Source organism: Rattus norvegicus, chromosome 2 (assembly GCF_021556685.1).
Source record: "Rattus norvegicus strain SHRSP/BbbUtx chromosome 2, alternate assembly SHRSP_T2T, whole genome shotgun sequence".
Lineage (NCBI taxonomy): Eukaryota > Metazoa > Chordata > Mammalia > Rodentia > Muridae > Rattus > Rattus norvegicus.
The window spans coordinates 153,609,358-153,617,202 of NC_141535.1; the positions used below are offsets into that span (position 1 = coordinate 153,609,358).

Sequence of the window (7,845 nt, forward strand, 5' to 3'; positions counted from 1 at the left end):
ATCCTCAGGCAGTTCAATGTCCAATTTTCTGAGGAACCTCCAGACTGATTTCCAGAATGGTTGTACCAGTCTGCAACCCCACCAACAATGGAGGAGTGTTCCTCTTTCTCCACATCCTCGCCAGCATCTGCTGTCACCTGAGTTTTTGATCTTAGCCATTCTCACTGGTGTGAGGTGAAATCTCAGGGTTGTTTTGATTTGCATTTCCCTGATGACTAAAGATGTTGAACATTTCTTTAGGTGTTTCTCAGCCATTCGGCATTCCTCAGCTGTGAATTCTTTGTTTAGCTCTGAACCCCATTTTTTAATAGGGTTATTTGTCTCCCTGCGGTCTAACTTCTTGAGTTCTTTGTATATTTTGGATATAAGGCCTCTATCTGTTGTAGGATTGGTAAAGATCTTTTCCCAATCTGTTGGTTGCCGTTTTGTCCTAACCACAGTGTCCTTTGCCTTACAGAAGCTTTGCAGTTTTATGAGATCCCATTTGTCGATTCTTGATCTTAGAGCATAAGCCATTGGTGTTTTGTTCAGGAAATTTTTCCAGTGCCCATGTGTTTGAGATGCTTCTCTAGTTTTTCTTCTATTAGTTTGAGTGTGTCTGGTTTGATGTGGAGGTCCTTGATCCACTTGGACTTAAGCTTTGTACAGGGTGATGAGCATGGATCGATCCAGCAGCACTCTTCTACACATCACCTTCCCGTTCCCAATTTCCAGTCACCTCCACAGATGTTCTACATCTGAGCCCATGGTCCCCAGGCTGGCCTGCCAGCCCATCGTAGGCAGGCCTTACATATTCTTTTGCTCTCACCACTTCAACCATAACACTAAAGTGGGACTTCCTCCCTTCCATTTTCCAGAGCTCACTGTCTTCTACTCTCTATCCAGCGAGAACCTTCTCCAAATGTCTGTTTTCTATTCCCACAGACCATGGACTCCAGTTCCTCTGGCCCCTGGTGGCACTCCTGACAGTTGACTCCAGCCTTGGGGCTGATGCAGGACCCTTTCTTATCTTGGGTCTCTTTACTTCCCTCATGACTCTGTTTTCAACTCAGCAACATAGCAACATTACAAGCAGAGCAGAGAGGAAGCAAGGGGGATGCTGCAAACTAAGAGGAGGAAGATGTTGGGTATCAGAAGGCCATTGCGGGGATCTGAGACTCGGACAATGGGCAGAACTAAGGTGGCATTAATAGTATTACAAAACTCCAAAGAGTGAAAATAAGTGAACCAGTCCATAGGGAAATAGCAAAATGACTCAGCCTCAAGTGTCAAAGGAATGATAAGCTAGGGACTGGAGAGTGGCACACTTGGTAGGCTATTTGCCTAGTATGCATGTCAAGCCCGGCACCACACAAATGGGGTACACTGTATCCTGTAATCCTAGCACTTGCACTTAGGAGGTAGAGGCAGGAAGAGCAGAAGCTCAAGTTACCTCAGCTGTGTTTCCCACCTTGTTTTCACTGGCCATTTGTTACTCTCTGGCCTTCGATCTCAGGGGATCCCCTGCCCACCATCTCACCATGGATGTGCTAGGATCAGAGCTGTGTGCTAATGCCCCTACCTTTCCATAGCTTTTGGAAATCTGAGTTCATGTTGTCACACCTTCTGCAGCGGTGCTTGACCCGCTGAGGCATATCCAAAGCCCCTTGAAAATACTGGTTTTTAATGAAGGGTGGTGTTGAAGGGAAGGAAAACCAATTTAAGAGACCTGATAGGACTCTGTGACATTTTTATTTATTTTCTCTAATTCACTTAAGTTCTGGGGCTGCTAGGCTAATTTTCATCAGGTTGCTCTGCTCAGGGGCAGTTGGCTTGAGAAGTGACTCTTCTGCTGGCTTTGGGAGGCCCCGTGGCTGCTCTTCCAGCCAGGTCTCTAACTCCTTCCTGTTAGAAGCCAACTGATGATCTCCTGCAAACTGAATTTACTTGTAATGACGTCCCTTCCTGTTTTCTTTGCTGCTTGGAAAAGTATTTGGATCTAAGTCACATTCAGCTTCCAGCTATGCATAGCCCTTTCTGGGCTCCTCTCAGCCTGAGTGCCCACTGGCGCCCTGGAAACCTGGCAGCTGGGTCTCTATTCGATAATGAACAGCTCACGGGGCTTCTTTGTAGCTGCTTCCATTGTTAATTAGAGTTCACATGTTACTTGTATGTTTTTGCATTTTATTTCTCCTATGGCCTATGACTCCTGAAGGGCTGGGGTCATGATTAACAGTCTTGGTGGCCACAGTAATTTTTATCCATTATAGCTCTCATTATGGTTTTTTTAAACATAATACTTGCTGACTTATTTTTTTTAACCTGTCCAAACAACCAGAAAGACTGTGGAAGAAGCTGAGGTGCCAAGGTCTAATGGATTTGTGGGCCCCAGCTTTTCCTGCATCCTGCAGAGATAGGCACACTCAGAAGGGACATTTGTTTTTATTTTTTGTTTTTTTTGTTTTTTGTTTTTCTCGTGCAACTCCTTATCACAAAGCATGTGTAGAACTGCATGTGTAGGAACTGTGTTATAGGATCCACAGTTTCCTTCATAATGGGAACACAGTAATTTGATTCTAGTATCTGGAGACACGATTCCTGGCAAACCAGGGATGTGGTGTCAACTAAGTTAGACTTTCTGTCCTAGCTTTTCACAAGTAAGATTTATACAGTTGCTTACACTTTTCTACTAAGTATGTAAACAAACTCAGCAGAATCAAAATCAGCTTTGTGTGTGTCAGAGAGACCACTGCAAACTCGTGGGTTAACGAGGTGGGGGGGGGCTTAATAACAGGAAAACGTTGCCCAGGAGTGTGAAGGATTCTGGGGGAGCTTTCTTCCCACCTTAAGGATGGAAAGAAAGGCTTGTGGGCAGTGGATAGCAGCCTGGTATGACCCAGGATCCCTTCGTACCACGGGGGACCTGGTACTCTAACTCTGCAGGGACATGGCTTTGTATTTAAATGTAGGTGGTGAAAAGCAGAACCAGTAAGTCGGCTGCTGAATCTTCCCTGTGTGCTGTGCAAAGAAACTACTAATGAGCAGGGGAGGAGAGAGAGAGAGAGAGAGAGAGAGAGAGAGAGAGAGAGAGAGAGAGAGAGAATGTATGTGCAGATGAAGAAACAGTCTGAAGCCCCCTCTGCTCTTATAGAAACATTTACACGGGACCAGCTGACCTGTTAATTAGAAAGCATCCTCGCCTGTTCATTAGACCAATTATCCTGAAGAATTCTTCCAAGCAGCACTTGGTTTTGAGCTAATTATTGTGTGGCCTTGGAAGCAATAAACTGTATTTCCAGAGTGAAACTTTGTAATGTAGACACATACACAGTTTATACTGACATTTCCCACAATTAGTGTGGTACAGTAGAGGGGGAGGTTCTTATGAAGAGAATTTGTCCATCTCTTCCTGCGGAGATTATAACGAATTAGTAGATGATTGTTTAGGTTAGAAGGATCCTTGTGGGGATTGTATTGTTTAAAAGAAGAGTGCTTTGTGTGTGTTGTCAAGGTTATTATTTTTTGGAATGCTTTGACCCTTAAATAATTGAAAAAATTATTTATAGGAGATGTAGGGGGTGAGAACAATATATTTTATACATGTATGAAATTATCAAAGGAGAAAACCAATGTTACGTAGAATTCATAAAAACTAAAAATTAATTTAGAGAATGGAAATTGTTTGTGTTGCTGTCACGAATGGAAACATTATGCTTAAATGAAAAGAAGAGAAACCGTCATTCAGGAAGGTACTTGACTTCATATCTACCATTTTATCTGGTAGAACCTTTCCTCAGTGGTTTACTGTAAAGGGATGTACTAGGAGAGCCCAGAAGGTTGACTCTGTGATCTGTCAATACCAAGATGGAGGTGAGCCGGACAACCTTGGGGAATAGGCTGTGTTGCTGACACTTGGGAAGTCCTGCGTTTAGGTCACAAGCTTCAAGGGCCCCTGAATTGCTTGAAGTGTCCCTTCAATTATAATCTGGGTGCGTGTTCTCCGGATGGATGAACTTGCCAATAGCCAAACATGCTGTGCCTGTTTCCTCTCTGTGAACAGGCGACAGCCCCACCCACATCAGCTGCCACACAGTAGGGGCTTCATTCATTCCACGCTTCCTTCATTCATTCCCTCAGCCTCTCTCCACTGTGTGGCACCCTGCAGGGCCCTGTGGTAGAGACCAGTGATGGGGGTCAGCAGTAAGATGAGGTTCCTCTCCTGTTGGAGCCTGTGTACCAATGCAATGAGGTGCATCAGAAGTAAATCTTCCACAGACCATGATCGGGGAGAGGAAAGAGTGGTTGGTGTATGGGGAGAGGGCAGCATTAGTGTGTGGGGGTTTGGGGGTTGCAGCAGAGGTGCTGAGGTAATGACCTTAGACCTGAGACCAGAATGACAAGATATCAAGGTCAGTTCCCTCTTGGCTCCCTCTGTAGTCTTATTTCCAAATCTCTGGCCATCTCTATCAAACCCTTTCTACTCGTTCCCCTATAGGAAGGTCCCAGCTGCTCTCCCACTAACTAGCCCTGGTCTGGTCTGTGTCCAGCTCTTTCTTTCTTTTGAGACTTCATCCTGGCAGTGCCTGGATCTGCCTACTTCTACGTGCTCCTTCCACACTAGTGGGGTGCTCACCCACCTTGTTTTGTCTCAGCTTCTGGAGGAGTTGGACTCTGTTGTTGCCCTGTGACAAGAAGTACAGGACCGGGTTGAGGCAGCTGCTCGCGCTTACCAGAGGCCTACAGATCTTGTAGGCCATGCTGGCTGCCAACAAGAGCTGGCAATCCTGTGAGTTCAGGAAGCGGATGACCAAGTAGAAGGACCGGGCAATGTGGAAGGGCACAAAACAGAGCATGAAGAGGCTACACACCAGCAGGATGGTCCGGATAGACTTGGCACGGGCTGCGTGGCCTGTCGTTGGGAGGTCCTCTGCTGGATTTGTCAGGCTCCTGACCATCAGAGAGTAGCAGCCGAGAATGATCAAGGAGGGGAAGACAAACCCAGATAGTGTCAGCACCATGCTGTAGGCGAAGAAATGATCGAAATTCTCTGGGCTGGCTGTGTCGTAGCAGATCACGTGGCCATTTACATAGTCTGTGTGGGAGAAGACCAGAGTCGGTAGCAATTGGACGACTACCAGGGTCCAGGTGGTGGCGGCTGCTTGCCAGGTATGCCGGTGGGTCCGGAAGGACAGTGAGCTCAGGGGGTGGCACACTCCTAGAAAGCGGTATAGAGAGATGCAGGTCAGCAGCAGGATGCTGCTGTAGAGGTTGGTGTAGAACAGGAAACGCACCAGCCTGCACAGCGTCTCCCCAAAGAGCCAGGTGTCACCCGCCGCGTAGGTGATGATGAGGAAGGGCAGACTCAGCATGTAAAGCAGGTCGGCCACCATCAGGTTCATCAGGTAGATGGTGGTACAGCTCCAGGGCTTGGTTTGGCACCAGGAGAGCCATAAGACGGCGCCATTGAGGGGCATTCCTAGCATGAAGATGAGACTGTAGGTTAGCGATAGGTAGACTTGCTTGTAGCTCTCCGAGAAGTGGCAGAAGCCTTCATCCTCTGAGACATTCACGTCTAGCTTCTCCATCTCAACGGAGGCTTCCTCAAAGATGGCCTCTACTTCTGCTGCTCCTGTAAGGAAATAAAACGCACAGCATCAGGACTTCAGTTGGGTGTTAGCCTCCCTCAAACCCGGAATTCAGCTTTTCCCTGATCTCGGAGTCTCCCGCTCTCGGAGTCCTTATTTGAACACAAGCAGACCAAGGTGGGAAGAAAAGAAGAGTTAAGCCTGACCTTTAAACTCGTGCTTAGACTTTTGGGGCTCAGTGGTCTTACCTTAACTCATCTGCTCTCTGCTGTTGTATCAGGGGACCCAGTAGCATGGTGGCTGGAAGACAGCTCTGTCTTTTAAATGAGGCATAGCAAACTGCGAGTTTCATGACCTACCCCTCCTCCCAGTAAAACCCTTTGCATAGACTCAGGAACTCTCTTAGGGGAGTCCCTCCAGTTGAGAGGATGGTGTACCCAGAGGATCTGATACTGCCCACAGTCCGGTGCTAGCCTCATACACCATTGTGAAAGAGAAAGTGAGCCGTGGTATTTCAGGATTAGGGAAAACACAGGTTTTGCCTACATGCTCCGTGGAAGGATTTTGATTTGTATCTCTTTCAGGATTTATTAACTGCTCATTTGAATGCTGAGGACAATTTGCTTATTAGCTACCTCAACCTCCTGAACACTTAAGAAAACAATTTTGAACTGTGAAGCCAGGTGCAGTTTCTTCCTTACTGCTACCCAGGTCCAAAGGAAAGACTCTAGTATCAGGAACTCTCTTAGGGGAGTCCCTCAGCTGAGAGGATGGTGTACCCAGAGGTGATCGGATACTGCAGGCCGAGCAGGGAGTGTGTGGTCAGCCAATCAGCATGGAGCCCAGGGGCTTGAAAGCTGTATAATCCCAGGACTGAACACTAGGCACTTAACATTTAGAAAGACAATTAAAATAAATGGAGAGAAACTTGAAGCAATCCCACTAAAATCAGGGACTAGACAAGGCTGCCCACTCTCTCCCTACTTATTCAATATAGTTCTTGAAGTTCTAGCCAGAGCAATCAGACAACAAAAGGAGATCAAGGGGATACAGATCGGAAAAGAAGAGGTCAAAATATCACTATTTGCAGATGACATGATAGTATATTTAAGTGATCCCAAAAGTTCCACCAGAGAACTACTAAAGCTGATAAACAACTTCAGCAAAGTGGCTGGGTATAAAATTAACTCAAATAAATCAGTTGCCTTCCTCTATACAAAAGAGAAACAAGCCGAGAAAGAAATTAGGGAAACGACACCCTTCATAATAGACCCAAATAATATAAAGTACCTCGGTGTGACTTTAACCAAGCAAGTAAAAGATCTGTACAATAAGAACTTCAAGACACTGAGGAAAGAAATTGAAGAAGACCTCAGAAGATGGAAAGATCTCCCATGCTCATGGATTGGCAGGATTAATATAGTAAAAATGGCCATTTTACCAAAAGCAATCTACAGATTCAATGCAATCCCCATCAAAATACCAATCCAATTCTTCAAAGAGTTAGACAGAACAATTTGCAAATTCATCTGGAATAACAAAAAACCCAGGATAGCTAAAGCTATCCTCAACAATAAAAGGACTTCAGGGGGAATCACTATCCCTGAACTCAAGCAGTATTACAGAGCAATAGTGATAAAAACTGCATGGTATTGGTACAGAGACAGACAGATAGACCAATGGAATAGAATTGAAGACCCAGAAATGAACCCACACACCTATGGTCACTTGATTTTTGACAAAGGAGCCAAAACCATCCAATGGAAAAAAGATAGCATTTTCAGCAAATGGTGCTGGTTCAACTGGAGGGCAACATGTAGAAGAATGCAGATCGATCCATGCTTATCACCCTGTACAAAGCTTAAGTCCAAGTGGATCAAGGACCTCCACATCAAAGCAGACACACTCAAACTAATAGAAGAAAAACTAGGGAAGCATCTGGAACACATGGGCACTGGAAAAAATTTCCTGAACAAAACACCAATGGCTTATGCTCTAAGATCAAGAATCGACAAATGGGATCTCATAAAACTGCAAAGCTTCTGTAAGGCAAAGGACACTGTGGTTAGGACAAAACGGCAACCAACAGATTGGGAAAAGATCTTTACCAATCCTACAACAGATAGAGGCCTTATATCCAAAATATACAAAGAACTCAAGAAGTTAGACCGCAGGGAAACAAATAACCCTATTAAAAATGGGGTTCAGAGCTAAACAAAGAATTCACAGCTGAGGAATGCCGAATGGCTGAGAAACACCTAAAGAAATGTTCAACATCTTT

At 45.5% G+C, this 7,845-nt stretch overlaps 1 pseudogene; it reads right to left on the reverse strand.

Annotated features, from left to right (window-relative positions):
* Nucleotides 1-4,547: 4,547 nt before the first annotated feature.
* On the reverse strand, nucleotides 4,548-5,634 carry P2ry4l-ps1 (pyrimidinergic receptor P2Y, G-protein coupled, 4 like, pseudogene 1; annotated as a pseudogene).
* Between the last annotated feature and the right edge of the window lie 2,211 nt (nucleotides 5,635-7,845).